General features: G+C 46.5%; 1 protein-coding gene across 2 annotated transcripts in view; it reads right to left on the reverse strand.

The window, feature by feature from the left end:
• The window catches only part of KCND3 (potassium voltage-gated channel subfamily D member 3), a 412,167-nt gene that overhangs the window by 292,888 nt on the left and 101,812 nt on the right, over positions 1-17,467 (reverse strand). The window lies entirely within an intron of this gene.

Below are 17,467 nucleotides of genomic sequence, written 5' to 3' on the forward strand. Positions count from 1 at the left end.
TAAAGGGTAAAGATCCTATCACAAGAGGTTAATGACTTAAGTGATTGACCGCCACACAACAATTCATGGTGGCTCCCACATCAGTTCTAAAAATTTGTGGGACTTTTAAAGGAAATAAACCAAATATAGTTGCACTAAAGCCGCAGTAGTTCTCAATGAACAATTTAAAAAACATTAAAACCCAAGTTGATGACCAGGACCAGTTCAGCAATTTTTTGCACAGCTATAATATTTCTGTTAAAAGTTTATCTAAGTAATTCTTGCATATTTTTCTCTGATAAATGAGGTGATTTTGTACCACCTTAGTAGAAATAGTTTTACTATTAACAAAAAAATAGATAAATTAAAATTTCACTGCAAAAAAAAAAGAAAAAGAAAAATTCATACCCCCTATATAGTTAGCAAATTGCCAAATGAACTTCACTAAATTTTAATTTGGATTCAGTTAGGGTGTATTGGCATGGTGCGAGGTGTATTCAAGTTCTAAGGTCTCCTAATTTTTTCTCTGGAACAGCAGGAGTTAGAAACATGGGACACATTTTAAAAGACACAGGCATTCTTCGAGAATTAGTGACACGGATGGCAGCATCTTTCAGTGTACAGAACCCACGTGCCAGTGTCTGGAGTTAGAAGCGTCTTCAATACATTCCAAGAACAGAGTGTAATCTTCCATTTTCTTCACTTATGAGGAAGACAACCATCAACATTCATCAACAGTTAAGTGAGACATGCGGTGAAGGTGTCATGGACATGACAAATGTGCATTTGTGGGTGTAATAGATCCAACAAGGCTGAATGTTGTGTGAGAACGAGTCAAAGGAGCCTCAGTCATGCACCAGCCGATCTAACAACATGACTGCGCGAGTCAGAGGCGTAACGTGAAGCTTCTGGGCCCCCGTGTAAAATCTGTAACTGGGCCCCTAACTATAATGCTATGTTCATAGTCCTGGGCTCCCTATATGGATAAGGGAGGCTTTGTGGGCCCCCTAAGGCTCCTGGGCCCGGGTGTAACCGCATCCCCTGCATTCCCTATAGTTACGCCCCTGGCACGAGTAGAGCAAGTTCTTATGGATGACCGTCATTGTGGAAGAAATTGTCTGCAAAGTTGTACTTTCCATTGGATTTGTACACAACATCCTGTGTGAAGACCTTAAGATGTGGAAAGTTTCATCCAGGTGGTTGCGAATACTGACCGGCAATCACAAGGCTGCACACGTGGCGATGTGTCAGGCAATCTTGACATGTGATGTAGGCACATAAATGGTGCCTTCATTCCATCAATTGTCCTAATGGATGAGAATGAAATAATATGGAAAATAATAGAACTGGCAGCATCAGAGATGCAATAGAAAAATAATTAATTGCCCCGTCACCACAGAAGCAGCAATGTTTCGGCCTTATGGCCTTCTTCAAGCTTGAAGAAGGCCATATGGCCGAAACGTTGCTGCTTCTATGGTGATGGGGCAATAAATTATTTTTCTATTGCATCCCTAATGCTGCCAGTTCTATTCTTTTCCATGGACCTCCTACAGGAGTTGTTTGGTTTAAACATTTTTTTTCTGGTTGTTGCATTCAGTGCCCTAATCCAGTGTGGGATATCATTTGGTGCTGCTGGAACAAACTTTCTTGTATTCTCGAGAATTAAATGGCAGTCATCGCAATGGAAGCAAAAAAACTCACCACCACCTAAGAAATTCTGAGTTACCGCCAGTGCAGAGAAAATGATGGTGGCCATGTTTTGGCACAGCAAAGGTATAATCCTCACTCATTGCATTCCAAAGGGCACTATGGTGATGGCTGCATCCTGGTAAGATGTTTTCAAAAAGGCGTTCCTTCCTGTACTTCTAAGATAAATGGCCAGAAAAGGCTGCACATGTGGTCTTCCATCAAGAGATGGGTTGGGAAATCAAAATAGCCATGAAAAAAAATACAAAGTGGCCCCATGTTGTAGGTGGGACCCAAACCAACAGCAAGTGGGGCAAATACAAGTAGGCAGGGGTCAGCAAATCATCTGCGGCAGACTAGGGAATGGTAAGAGGGGAGAAGTCTATGCAGTGTGCATGGCTCACCACAGCCAATTTACTATGAAGCACAAAACATGTTAGAATTGAAGGTATATATTGGGCTACCTCCTATTTCAAACATGTTAAGCCTCCATAGCTTGTCTTTAGCTGCTATGACAGACATTTATATCATATGTCCTGTGCCGACATAATCCCTGTGCTGACTGACATCTGAGGTCTTTCTGTAAGGACCAGGATCAGAAAGACTTTGATCCCTGTCATTTAAATTTCTCGATGCCATGGTCAATAATGACCATAGTATCTATGTGATTAGACAGACAAAGGGAGCTTCTGCTGTCCCCACCAGCCCCCCACAAATGTAATTCTGGTACGCTGATAGGTAGGCACTAGTATTTATAGTACCAGTGTTTCTGGGGATGCAATGCACCACACAGCTCTGCTGCATGCATGTCAAACACACACAGCTCTGCTACATGCACGTCACACACACACAACTCTGCTACATTGCTTTTGCATATGAGCTGAATGAGATTTACAAATGTCAGCTGGTGGCTGAGGTGAAATCGTGGCTTGTTGCTGTGTCATGTAAGCTGCATTAGCTTCATGGCGGCATTGAACCCTCTGCAGTGACATGTTTGCCCGACAGCGACAGTTTGTTACAACACTAGACAATAGCTGACGATTAGATGAAGGCTGAACTGGTGTTGGCAGCATTAGCACTTGAGATGACATGATATCACGTTCATTAGGTGTGAAGATAGTGGTGAAGGACTATACTTCAATGTTGTTGGTCAATATGCACTACCAGCTATGTATGTGGACATTTGTGAGGTGTCATCTATTGGAGTCCCTACACAGGTGTCCAGCTGTCTCACAACATACAAACTGCCAGACTGAATACTGAAGGGTAATCAAGGTCAGACGCTGGCCAAATGCGTTCCTGGTTTTATTGAATGCTGAGACGCTATTAAGAAAGGTGAACGTTTTCCATCTTTTGAAGGCGAGCCTCTTTTTTGCCGAACTTTTCATATGAATTTCATAGAGGACTGCACGACTTGCCAACAAGGTTGGATATACAGCCGGAGTACAAGGATCGGGTGAAAATAAGAGAGCGTTAGCACAAATGTTTTTTTGTCTTCAGCTCAGACTGAATACTGCTGTATCCATAGCAACTGAGGCCGCAGGGGTTTGTGGGGGATGTAGTCTGCCCATAATCCCTCATTCAGTTCACAAGGAGGATAAAGGACCTGTGATGACGTCACCATCATGTATAATTGGAGGAGCTAAGAGCTGGTAACTAACATCACAGGTGCTGTCAGGCTCTGCATGTAACTCAAACATCACACAAGACGGACAGACAAGTGGTCGTTAGCACTTTGTTGGCAGCCAGAGGCCTAGGCCACTGTTGTATGTCTATTAAGCTGATCCTTAAAGGGGTTGTCTCGCGGCAGCAAGTGGGGTTATACACTTCTGTATGGCCATATTAATGCACTTTGTAATGTACATCGTGCATTAAATATGAGCCATACAGAAGTTATTCACTTACCTGCTCCGTTGCTAGCGTCCCCGTCGCCATGGATCCGTCTAATTCTGATGTCTTCTTGCTTTTTTAGATGCGCTTGCGCTGTGCGGTCTTCTTCCTGGTGAATGGGGCCGCTCGTGCCGGAGAGCTGGTCCTCATAGCTCCGCCCCGTCACATGTACCGATTCCAGCCAATCAGGAGGCTGGAATCGGCAATGGACCGCACAGAGCCCACGATGCACCATGGGAGAAGACCCTCGGTGCATCGTGGGTGAAGATCCCGGCGGCCATCTTGGTGAAGGAAGAAGAAGGAAGACGTCGCAGAGCGGGTATTCGGGTAAGTAATAAATTATTTTTTTTAACACATCCTTTGGGGTTGTCCTGTGCCGAACGGGGGGCCTATGGAAAAAAAAAACCCGTTTCGGCGCGAGACAACCCCTTTAAGTACAACCTAATAGTTTGCTTTGCAGTTTTAAACACAAATGGAATAATTATCTGCTATACTAAGTATACCAAAGATCACATTGTGGGTCTAAATAAATAACAGAACAAATGTTAATAAAGTTTATTAAAATTTTCTTTATAGTTAATATTTTGTTTTACTTTGTAAAATTGAAGAAAAATAAACCTACACACAATATCACAGTAATCATCATGGCCCGTATAATTTCATCCATACTGTCACTGAACAAAACCCATTATACCAAGACCAACATTACCAATAATAACAGTATATAAGGGCCAAATGATACAACAACATCATGATCACATAGTACCACCACATAGTGATTAATACCAAGATACTATCACTGAATAAAGACCACTACAAAGATCAGTATTACCAATAATAACACTATATGAGGGACAAATAATACCCTCAAACCATGATCATCTATTACCACTAGTGTTGCTGAAAAAAAACACTACACAAAGACCGATATTATCCCCACAGACACTTTGCAGACCGTATAAATGATTTCAGTACCGTTATATCCAGTGATCACAGGGATTTCTCCTCTGATTGGAGTTGTTCACTTTCCCTTTTTTTTTCATTTGGCCCAGACCATCATGAGGACTTCTCCTGGTCACAACTTGTCTCTGCAGAATTAGACACAGACATCTTTGACTCCTCAATTTTCCATGGAACTAGCTTCATTTTCCAAACTTCTATATAATCTCCCCATCCATAGTGCCGCAATAGTAATGCCACTTGAGGTGACCCACACAGTAATAGTACCCCCCTTTTTGTGCTCCCTGTAGGCCCCAATGTCACTTTTCGTATCTCACACACAGTAAATGTGTTCCCAATCAAAAATAATGCTCCTCTTATGCCCCCACTCAGCAACAATCCACATATAGGCCCCCGTTCAGTAGTAATACCCCATATAGGCCTCCAATCAGTAATATTGCCCCTCATAAGCCCCCACTCAGAAATAATGCCCCATATAAGCCCCACTCAGTAATAATGCCCCTCATATGCCCCAGCACCCCTACTCAGTAGTGGTTCCCTAGTGAAAAAAAAACTCACCTGTGCCAGTGTGCCTCTTCTCCTGCTCCTGGCCTATGCAGTCCATGACCACTCAGCTCACTGCTGACTTTAGGGTACAGCGATCATATGATTACATGTGCATGTCACATGATTACTCTTCCTGGAACTCACTGGGTGAGCTGTATGGACGTGGACTGCAGAAGCTGGGAGCGGGAGGAGCTGCATGCAGGCACATGTTAGTATAAAGTTTTTCATCTTCTACATTTCACCATAAAACCAACTCTTGTTTACTGGCCCCAGGACTTGACTGACTCACAGTTTGTTGAATGGCCAGTCTGCCCCTGCTTCTATCAAGACAACACTCATGCTCATCAGGCAGCCAATATTCATTGGTTTCTTCATGGCAACTTTGCAGTGATTCATCATGCTGCAAACTCACCTAGTCTTGCACTTAGCAAATTTTTGGCTTTTTCCAACCATGAAGGTTGTTCTTTGTGGTTCCACATTTTCCAGTTGTGTTGCTTTTGTGCAAAGCAACCCCCTAAGGAAGCATTCGTAGTGCCCATGCAATCATGGCATCAATGTTGTGAAAAATGTGTACATCAAGAGGGAGATTAGGTGGAGATGGGTAAGTAGTTTTATAGAAAAACTTGACTGCAGGATGTTGCTGCAGAGATGTAGACAGTGGTGTGCAATCTCTTGGTCACAGCAAATGCCTCATTGGTCTCTGCTGAATAGCGTACATAAGATGAAATAGCACCAGATGCTAGTGAACCACTAAAAATCTTCAAAATACTTGTATAGCTGTATTTAGACATATTACACATCTGTTTTTGGATCCCTTTATGTTTGGAGGTATTATGTAATCCATATATGTTGGCATTTTTGAGCACTGTATGGTGGAAGAAGGACTCTATAGTATTGTTATTTTGACAAATGTCTGGGCGTGTTACTTGGTCAAAGTATAGCACTGTTATTTAGGCACCATACTGTATGATATTTATAATTAAGCACTGGTTGATAGAGTACTATAGAATCTATCACACAGGACCCCATCCAAAATAAAGCCCGTCCTGCCTAACATAAAGCCCAAAATGTGATTCAGGTGTTTTTAATTAATAAGAGACTGCATAATGGCAATTACCTACTTGGTTTTCAGTTCACATGGAAAGGTGAACTTTTGTGACTTGTTCACATTGTGCAGTTTTGCATGTGGTGACTGTGGGCGTTGTGGCCCAGAGCCAAGGGGCTCAACCTGGCAGCAGTGATGTTGTTGGTATACTGGGTTGCTTCTCATACGGATGCTGTATTGTGGAGGTGGACGGTGGTCTCGTGTGCTGCCGTACCTGGTAGCAAAGGTACCCAATAAAAAGAGGTTGCCGTGAAGTGACTAGTAGGATTATAGAATGTGATCAAAATGTAACTAGGAACCTCATGTTTATAAATATTGCTGAATAGAACTAAATCAATGTATAATATGTGGATGTGTGCCCATGTCTCTTTTCCTTTACAGTCTGGCCAAGATGTGGTCTGAACCTACCTTTTAAAAAAGAACAGAAAGTACCATTAGCTCTAAAGATAATTTTACATGGGGCGATTATTGCCAGAATTCCCACTGGAAACAACAAATTCAAACAATGTAGAGCCTCGTGTGGCGCAAAGTGTTAAGGCAGCGGAAATACAGTCCTAAGCTCTCGCTCATACTTGAAGGTTGCAAGTTCAGTCCTCACATGGTTCAGGTAGCTGGCTCAAGGTTGACTCAGCCTTACATCCTCCTGAGGTCGGTAAAATGAGTACCCAGCTTTTTGTGGGGCTAATAAATAAATTACTTGAAAGTGCTGCGGAATAAGTTGGCGCTATACAAATAACAAGATTTATTTATTTTTTATACAAGAAATAGTCCCCCTGTGTATACGCAGCTGCCAACAGGGCACTGAGAGAGAAATTGCTCACCTGTCGGAGTTGCTTGGATTTTAGCAGAACTAAAAACCAAATGACCGTTGGGTCGTGTAAACAGAAGCCGCTCAATGTTTACTGTGAATGGAAGCAGGTGGGTCGGAACAATTCCCAGTTTCTTCCCCTACCTTCATTTGTAAAGCACAGAAGTGATAGTTGGCTGGTAGCCCATTGAACAACTGTTGGGCACTGATGCGCCTAACAGTCATCCCTTGAACAGGTATCTTAACATTGTAATTTACATTGAAACACATTTTAGTTCAGGTGCTCCTTGTAGAAGTGGGTAATCAATGCAAGAGCCAGCCTTAAAAATAAGCATTCTCTGTTTTATAGAAGTCCTACGATGCATGCTTCCATTGTACAATAGATCTAGGATAAAAATGTAAAATGAAAAAGGATTCCACTTCTTCAGTCATCAGCCAAACTTAGAAATAAGGCTGATAAAACCAAAGTTATCTATCTCCATGACAAACGCAATGAAGGCCCTGAGATTTATTGATGACATGCAATTATCTATAGATCCTTATGTAATTATTCCACTAATGATACCCAAGTTAAAATTGAGGAGCTGGGCATGGTTGTGGAAGAAATTATTTAGCCTCTGGATCTTCCCAAGCATGATTTATATGGCCAACACCCAGCTTGTTTTTTATTCTGGTAATATAATGGACTTGAATAAAATTTATAAAGCTGTTAATTAATCTTATATAATTGAATCCCTTATCATTCTTCAGTCTGTGAGCATTCTAGGCAGTGAGAACACATTCAATACGAATAGCCATAAACGAATGTATGAATAAATATGCAACATTGTGCTGTACGGAAATACATTAAGTTCTGTCATGAAATAATTAGCTGCTGTCAAAAGTAAGTTTTCTGAAATAAATAAATAAATTGGTGGATATATATTTTTTCAATTCTCTCTGTCACTTTATCTATATAGAAATAGTCCTGAAATTCGGCACACTGACCACAGAGCCTTCTCTGCCATTTCATTAGCATTATTGGATAAGATTACAATGAAAGGTAACACCTCTCCAATAAAGCTGGAAGCTGGAAGTAGTTAACACAGTATCCACCTCTGTGAATTCATGAATGGGTGAGTGCGGCCTCTGATTGGCTGAGCGCAGGAACTAATCAGAGGCAGCTCTCAGCTGTCATTCAATAGCTGAGAGCTGCCTTTGATTGGTCAAAGTGCTCAGCCAATCAGAGCCAGCCCTTTCAGCAGGCAGGAATTCTGTAAGCAACAAATGCGGGTCATGTTGGAAAGTCAGATGACACAAGGTATTGTTGCTGTTATCAGCAACTGCTGGTTGGAGTTGAGTGTTAATGACTGTATTGCTGCAAACTAGAGATGAGCGAACACCAAAATGTTCGGGTGTTCGTTATTCGTAACGAACTTCCTGTGATGCTCGAGGGTTCGTTTCGAACAACGAACCCCATTGAAGTCAATGGGCGACCAGAACATTTTTGTATTTCGCCGATGCTCGCTAAGGTTTTCATGTGTGAAAATCTGGGCAATTCAGGAAAGTGATGGGAATGACACAGTGACGGATAGGGCAGGCGAGGGGCTACATGTTGGGCTGCATCCTAAGTTCACAGGTCCCACTATTAAGCCACAATAGCGGCAAGAGTGGGCCCCCCCCCTCCCAACAACTTTTACTTCTGAAAAGCGCTCATTAGCATGGCATACCTTTGCTAAGCACCACACTACCTCCAACAAAGCACAATCACTGCCTGCATGACACTCCACTGACACTTCTCCTGAGTTACATGCTGCCCAACCGCACCCCCTCCCCCCCACAGCGCACACCAAACTGTCCCTGCGCAGCCTTCAGCTGCCCTTATGCCACACCACCCTCATGTCTATTTAGAAGTGCGTCTGCCACGACGAGGGACCGCAGGCACACACTGCACAGGGTTGGCACGGCTAGGTAGCGACCCTCTTTAATAGGGGCGGGGCGATAGCCCACAATGTTGTACAGAAGCAATGAGAAATACAATCCTGTGCCACCGCCATCAGGAGCTGCACACGTGGGCATAGCAATGGGGAACCTATGTGCCACACACTATTCATTCTGTCAAGGTGTCTGCATGCCCCAGTCAGACTGGTTATATGCACCTTAACAGTAACCGCGTTGGTGGTAATGTGGTGGTGACTGCGGACCTAGTACCACGGTTGTATTTTGTTGGTTTTCGGAATGTGGCCAGGATTAAGTGGGCCGTGGCGGGGGGATGGTGGGGGGGCTCTCTTGTAGTGTCGGTAAAGGTGAAATTCTTGGACTGCCACCAGACGAACCAATGCAAAGGCATTTGCCAACAATGTTTTCCCTGTTGGAGGAGGAGGGGGATGTTTTTGAGGCACTACGTGTCCTCTCCACGTGTCCGTGGTTATATGCACCTTAACAGTAACCGCGTTGGTGGTAATGTGGTGGTGACTGCGGACCTAGTACCACGGTTGTATTTTGTTGGTTTTCGGAATGTGGCCAGGATTAAGTGGGCCGTGGCGGGGGGATGGTGGGGGGGCTGTCTTGTAGTGTCGGTAAAGGTGAAATTCTTGGACTGCCACCAGAAGAACCAATGCAAAGGCATTTGCCAACAATGTTTTCCCTGTTGGAGGAGGAGGGGGATGTTTTTGAGGCACTACATGTCCTCTCCACGTGTCCGTTCCATGTAAGCAATAGTAGCACTCAAGACAGGCCCCAGTAACAATTCTGAAGCAGCAGTATAGCGGGAGCGCAGTCTTCGTTCCATGTAAGCAATAGTAGCACTCAAGACAGGCCCCAGTAACAATTCTGAAGCAGCAGTATAGCGGGAGCGCAGTCTTAGTTCCATTTCAGTAGCCTTAGTATAGCCAAGGCACAAGTGACATTTATGTAGCTAAAGTGTAGGCCAACCCCACACACCTTTCTGTACCATGAGTGCAGGCGAAGAACATAGAAATTACTATGATTACACTGTAGGTGAGGGCCCCAAAAAATTGGTGTACCAACAGTACAAATGTACCTCAGTAAAAATTGGCCATGCCCAACCAAGATGGCAGGTGAATCGCTTTGGTTAATGTGGCTTAAGTGGTAACTAGGCCTGGAGGCAGCCCAGTGTAACGAAAAATTGGTTCAAGTTAAAGTTCCAACGCTTTTAAGCTAATTGAAACTTATAAAAATTGTTCAGAAAAATTATTTGAGTGAGCCTTGTGGCCCTAAGAAAAATTGCCCGTTCAGCGTGATTACGTGAGGTTTCAGGAGGAGGAGCAGGAGGAGGAGGAGGAGGAGGAGGAATATTAGACACAGATTGATGAAGCAGAAATGTCCCCGTTTTGGATGGTGAGAGAGAACGTAGCTTCCATCCGCGGGTGCAGCCTACGTATTGCTTACGTATCGCTGCTGTCCGCTGGTGGAGAACAGAAGTCTGGGGAAATCCAGCCTTTGTTCATCTTGATGAGTGTTAGCCTGTCGGCACTGTCGGTTGACAAGCGGCTACGCTTATCTGTGATGATTCCCCCAGCCGCACTAAACACCCTTTCCGACAAGACGCTAGCCGCAGGACAAGCAAGCACCTCAAGGGCATACAGGGCTAGTTCAGGCCACGTGTCCAGCTTCGACACCCAGTAGTTGTAGGGGGCAGAGGCGTCACCAAGGATGGTCGTGCGATCCGCTACGTACTCCCTCACCATCCTTTTGCAGTGCTCCCGCCGACTCAGCCGTGACTGGGGAGCGGTGACACAGTCTTGGTGGGGAGCCATAAAGCTGGCCAGGCCCTTAAAGACTGTTGCACTGCCTGGGATGTACATGCTGCTCGATCTACGCACATCCCCTGCAACATGGCCCTCGGAACTGCGCCTTCTGCCACTAGCGCTGTCGGCTGGGAATTTTACCATCAGCTTGTCCGCAAGGGTCCTGTGGTATAGCAACACTCTCGAACCCCTTTCCTCTTCGGGAATCAGAGTGGGCAGGTTCTCCTTATACCGTGGATCGAGCAGTGTGTACACCCAGTAATCCGTCGTGGCCAGAATGCGTGCAACGCGAGGGTCACGAGAAAGGCATCCTAACATGAAGTCAGCCATGTGTGCCAGGGTACCTGTACGCAACACATGGCTGTCTTCACTAGGAAGATCACTATCAGGATCCTCCTCCTCCTCCTCCTCCTCCTCCTCAGGCCATACACGCTGAAAGGATGACAGGCAATCAGCCGGTGTACCGTCAGCAGCGGCCCAAGCTGTCTCTTCCCCCTCCTCCTCATCCTCCTCATGCTCCTCCTCCTCCTCCTGTACGCGCTGAGAAATAGACAGGAGGGTGCCCTGACTATCCAGCGGCATACTGTCTTCCCCCGCCCCCGTTTCCGAGCGCAAAGCAGCTGCCTTTATGGTTTGCAGGGAATTTCTCAAGATGCATAGCAGAGGAATGGTGACGCTAATGATTGTAGCATCGCCGCTCACCACCTGGGTAGACTCCTCAAAATTACCAAGGACATGGCAGATGTCTGCCAACCAGGCCCACTCTTCTGAAAGGAATTGAGGAGGCTGACTCCCACTGCGCCGCCCATGTTGGAGTTGGTATTCGACTATAGCTCTGCGTTGTTCATAGAGCCTGGCCAACATGTGGAGCGTAGAGTTCCACCGTGTGGGCACGTCGCACAGCAGTCGGTGCACTGGCAGCTTAAAGTGATGTTGCAGGGTGCGCAGGGTGGCAGCGTCCGTGTGGGACTTGCGGAAATGTGCGCAGAGCCGGCGCGCCTTTACGAGCAGGTCTGACAAGCGTGGGTAGCTTTTCAGAAAGCGCTGAACCACCAAATTAAAGACGTGGGCCAGGCATGGCACGTGCGTGAGGCTGCCGAGCTGCAGAGCCGCCACCAGGTTACGCCCGTTGTCACACACGACCATGCCTGGTTGGAGGCTCAGCGGCGAAAGCCAGCGGTCGGTCTGCTCTGTCAGACCCTGCAGCAGTTCGTGGGCCGTGTGCCTCTTATCGCCTAAGCTGAGTAGTTTCAGCACGGCCTGCTGACGCTTGCCCACCGCTGTGCTGCCACACCGCGCGACACCGACTGCTGGCGACATGCTGCTGCTAACACATCTTGATTGTGAGACAGAGGAGGAGGAGGAGGGTGCTTTAGTGGAGGAAGCATACACCTCCGCAGATACCAGCACCGAGCTGGGGCCCGCAATTCTGGGGGTGGGTAGGACGTGAGCGGTCCCAGGCTCTGACTCTGTCCCAGCCTCCACTAAATTCACCCAATGTGCCGTCAGGGAGATGTAGTGGCCCTGCCCGCCTGTGCTTGTCCACGTGTCCGTAGTTAAGTGGACCGTGGCAGTAACCGCGTTGGTGAGGGCGCGCACAATGTTGCGGGAGACGTGGTCGTGCAGGGCTGGGACGGCACATCGGGAAAAGTAGTGGCGACTGGGAACTGAGTAGCGCGGGGCCGCCGCCTCCATGATACTTTTGAAGGACTCAGTTTCCACAACCCTATACGGCAGCATCTCAAGGCTGATGAATTTTGCTATGCGGACGGTTAACGTTTGAGCGTGCGGGTGCGTGGCGGCGTACTTGCGCTTGCGCTCGAACACTTGCGCAAGCGACGGCTGAACGGTGCGCTGAACTACACTGCTGGATGGGGCCGAGGACAGCGGAGATGAGGGTGTGGGTGCAGGCCATGAGGCGGTAGTGCCTGTGTCCTGAGAGGGGGGTTGCATCTCAGTGGCAGGTTGGGGCACAGGGGGAGAGGCAGGGGTGCAAACCGGAGGGGGTGAACGGCCTTTGTCCCACCTTGCGGGGTGCTTGGCCATCATATGTCTGCGCATGGTGGTGGTGGTGAGGCTGTTGGTGTTGGCTCCCCGGCTGAGCTTTGCGCGACAAAGGTTGCACACCACTGTTCGTCGGTCGTCAGGCGTCTCTGTGAAAAACTGCCAGACCTTAGAGCACCTCGGCCTCCGCAGGGTGGCATGGCGCGAGGGGGCGCTTTGGGAAACACTTGGTGGATTATTCGGTCTGGCCCTGCCTCTACCCCTGGCCCTGGACACCGCACTGCCTCTTGCAACCTGCCCTGCTGATGCCCTTGACTCCCCCTCTGAAGACCTGTCCTCCTGAGTAAGCGTTGCACACCAGGTGGGGTCAGTCACCTCATCGTCCTGCTGCTCTTCCTCCGAATCCTCTGTGCGCTGCTCCCTGGGACTTACTGCCCTTACTACTACCTCACTGCAAGACAACTGTGTCTGATCGTCATCGTCCTCCTGACCCACAGAAAGTTGTTGAGACAGTTGGCGGAAGTCCCCAGCCTCTTCCCCCGGACCCCGGGAACTTTCGAATGGTTGGGCATCAGTGACGATAAACTCCTCTGGTGGGAGAGGAACCGCTGCTGCCCAATCTAAGCAGGGGCCCGAGAACAGTTCCTGGGAGTGCTCCCGCTCCTGAGCAGGTGTTATTGTAGTGGAGTGAGGAGGCTGGGAGGAAGGAGGAGCAGCAGACAGAGGATTCGGATTGGCAGCAGTGGACGGCGCAGAACTGCGGGTAGACGATAGGTTGCTCGAAGCACTTTCTGCCATCCAGGACAGGACCTGCTCACACTGCTCATTTTCTAATAACCGTCTCCCGCGTGGACCCATTAATTGGGCGATGAATGTGGGGACGCCAGAAACGTGCCTCTCTCCTAATCGCGCAGTAGTCGGCTGCGACACACCTGGATCAGGAGCTTGGCCTGTGCCCACACCCTGACTTGGCCCTCCGCGTCCTCGGCCGCGTCCACGTCCTCTAGGCCTACCCCTACCCCTCAGCATGCTGTATTACCAGTGATTTGATTTCACAGGCAGGAAATAAATTGGCGCAAGACTGCAGGCCAAATATAATTTTTGCCCTTTTTGGAAAACGAAAGGCCCCACTGCCTCTAGTGAATGAATTATCTAAGTTTAATAACTGTGCTGTGTCCCTGCTTATGTGTCACAGAACGTGAGGGTAGCAGAGTTATTATAACTCTTGGAGAGCAGGTATTTTTTTCCCAATTAAGGAAAGCAAATGGCGAAGCCAGCAGTAAAGCGTAGCTGGGTGCGTATGATTTAGCACTGTTCTTCACGCAGCTCACACGTCTCCACCGCCCGTAAGGACGGACAGAGGCTGGACAAATAGATTTGTTTTCAGTTTTTTCCCACCAACAGGCAGCACTGCGTATATTCAATGAACATGAGAAGTTTAATAACTGTGCTGTGTCCCTGCTTATGTGTCACAGAACGTGAGGGTAGCAGAGTTATTATAACTCTGGCAGAGCAGGTATTTTTTTCCCAATTAAGGAAAGCAAATGGCGAAGCCAGCAGTAAAGCGTAGCTGGGTGCGTATGATTTAGCACTGTTCTTCACGCAGCTCACACGTCTCCACCGCCCGTAAGGACGGACAGAGGCTGGACAAATAGATTTGTTTTCAGTTTTTTCCCACCAACAGGCAGCACTGCGTATATTCAATGAACATGAGAAGTTTAATAACTGTGCTGTGTCCCTGCTTATGTGTCACAGAACGTGAGGGTAGCAGAGTTATTATAACTCTGGCAGAGCAGGTATTTTTTTTCCCAATTAAGGAAAGCAAATGGCGAAGCCAGCAGTAAAGCGTAGCTGGGTGCGTATGATTTAGCACTGTTCTTCACGCAGCTCACACGTCTCCACCGCCCGTAAGGACGGACAGAGGCTGGACAAATAGATTTGTTTTCAGTTTTTTCCCACCAACAGGCAGCACTGCGTATATTCAATGAACATGAGAAGTTTAATAACTGTGCTGTGTCCCTGCTTATGTGTCACAGAACGTGAGGGTAGCAGAGTTATTATAACTCTGGCAGAGCAGGTATTTTTTTTCCCAATTAAGGAAAGCAAATGGCGAAGCCAGCAGTAAAGCGTAGCTGGGTGCGTATGATTTAGCAATGTTTTTCACGCAGCTCACACGTCTCCACAGGCGTAAGGACGGACAGAGGCTGGACAAATAGATTTGTTTTCAGTTTTTTCCCACCAACAGGCAGCACTGCGTATATTCTATGAATAATAACTGTGTTGTGGCCCTGCCTATACAATTCTTTCCCTGCAGTATCAATGGAGGGTGGAATGCTCTGCAGAGGCGATTTTGAGAAGCCCAAAAAAAATGCAGCACAGCTAACAGCAGCCTGGACAGTACTGCACACGGATAAATATGGCCCTAGAAAGGACCGTTGAGGTTCTTGAAGGCTACACTCACTCCTAACACTCTCCCTGCCTATGCAGCACTTCTGTCCCTAATGCCAGGTGCAACGGTCTGCAGAGGCGATTTTGAGAAAAAAAAAAATCCCACTGCTAACAGCAGCCAACACACAGCTATCAGTGGCCCTAATAAGGACCTTTGGGGGGTCTTGAAGCCTACACTAACTACCAATTCTTTCCCTACAGCAGCTCCGGTATAAACAGCACTGTCCCTCATCTAACTCACACCGCATCTGAGGCGAGCCGCGGGAGGGGCCGACTTTTATATTAGGCGAACACCTGATCTCGCCAGCCACTCACAGCAGGGGGGTGGTATAGGGCTTAAACGTTGCAGGGGGAAGTTGTAATGCCTTCCCTGTCTTTCAATTGGCCAGAAAAGCGCGCTAACGTCTCAGGGAAGGAAGTGAAAGTAACCAGAACACCGCATGGTGTTCGTTACGAATAACGAACATCCCGAACACCCTAATATTCGCACGAATATCAAGCTCGGACGAACGCGTTCGCTCATCTCTACTGCAAACCTTCGAGTTGTGTGCCTCTGAAAAGACAAGCAACCAGCAAGTTATTTGCCTCTTTAAGGATTGTTTCACATGCATGTTTTTTTGCAGAATTTTTTGATGCAGTGTTTTGAACCAAAGCTAGAAGAGGATTCAGCAAGAAGGAGAACTATATGTCCTTACTTTATATTTCCCATTTCTTTTGAATCCACGTCTGACTCGACTTTGGTTCCAAACACTGCATCAAAAGTTCCACAAAAAAAAAACCAATGTGTAAAACAGCCCTAAAGACTTTGTAACCATTATGCCTATGCCCTTACTGAGAGGATGTAACTACCATGTCCATTGCCACATGTTAAGTAAACATCCGTTCTGGCTAAAGAGCTTTCCCACTTAAAAATAAAAAAATAACACCTGGCCATAGCATAAAATAATAAAAAAAGCAATACTTACCTCTCTTTAGCCCACCCCCGGGAACCACTGAGTAGCTTCTGCTCGCGGAATGTATGTCCATATGTCCAGCAAAAGTCAGGTGACTGCAGCAGCCAACCACTGTCCTGAATTCCTGGCATCATGGCTCCCAGGATGTGAGTGCTGATGCCAGGAGAACAAGTGGTGAAGCTGCGGCCTCTGATTGGCTGCTGCAGTCTCCTGACTTCGGATGGATGTAGATACCAGGAGCTTGAGCTGTTCAGCTGTTTCCCGGGGGGCTGAAGAGAGGGGAGTATGGACTCTTTTGTTTTTTTATCCCATGCTCAGCTGTTAAGTAAAAAAAATTAAGTGGGGCAATCCTGCTGTGTCCATGTCATTGTCCATGCCATTTCTGAGCGTGGTCTGATTCACACACTCTCGCCTAAAACCAATAAGGACTCACCCCCTTACAAACAAAATAGAAAATATACAAAAAAAAATTTATATATATATATATATATATATATATATATATATATATATATATACACGCAGAGCGGTGGATTGGCCATTTACCCCACCGACAAAAATCCTGGTGGGCTGGTTGAGTCCTGTGGCCAGTTAAAGGTGGTCCTGGACTACTTTAAATGTATTTCATAAAATAAAAAAGGCCATACTCAACTCATCTGTTGCTCCCATTTCCTGCAGTCACTGCCGCTGTTCCCCGCTGACTTCCAGCTCGTGCGATCATGTGACAGACACACATGTCACTGCAGTCAATCCCTGGTCTTGGCATTAGTGAGTCCAAGAATGTCCACAATAGTCATGTGTGTCTATCACATTTTGGCACTTTAATCACTCATACAGTCTGCAGAGTATTGTGTTGAACTAGTATCTATCACAATATGTGGTATCGGTCTTTTAATAAGAGTTTTTCTTCCTGTAACAGTATGGTAGTACTATGTGGTCACAGTCAGGGGGTATTATTTGGCCCTCTTACAGTGTTAAGATTGGTAATATTAATCCTTATACTCGTCTTTATTTAGTAATAGTATGTCGGTATTATTCTCTATCTGACCATTGTGTGCCAATATTATTTGGCGCTTATATAGTGTTACTATTGTTAATATTGGTTAATATTGGTCTTGGTATAGTGGGTTTTGTTCAATAACAGTATGAAGATGATTACATGACTCATGATGGTTGCAGTGATATCATGTGTATGTTCTTTTTTTCACAAAATAAAGCATGTTCTGTGCTTCATAGAAAACTTGTGGTGATGAACTATTCATGCCTCATAGATTTCTCTCTCCTACCACCTACATGGCTGCAGCGAGCGATTTCTTAATCCCTGCCTATGTGTGTTCAC

Source organism: Eleutherodactylus coqui, chromosome 4 (assembly GCF_035609145.1).
Source record: "Eleutherodactylus coqui strain aEleCoq1 chromosome 4, aEleCoq1.hap1, whole genome shotgun sequence".
In the NCBI taxonomy this organism is placed as follows: Eukaryota; Metazoa; Chordata; class Amphibia; order Anura; family Eleutherodactylidae; genus Eleutherodactylus; species Eleutherodactylus coqui.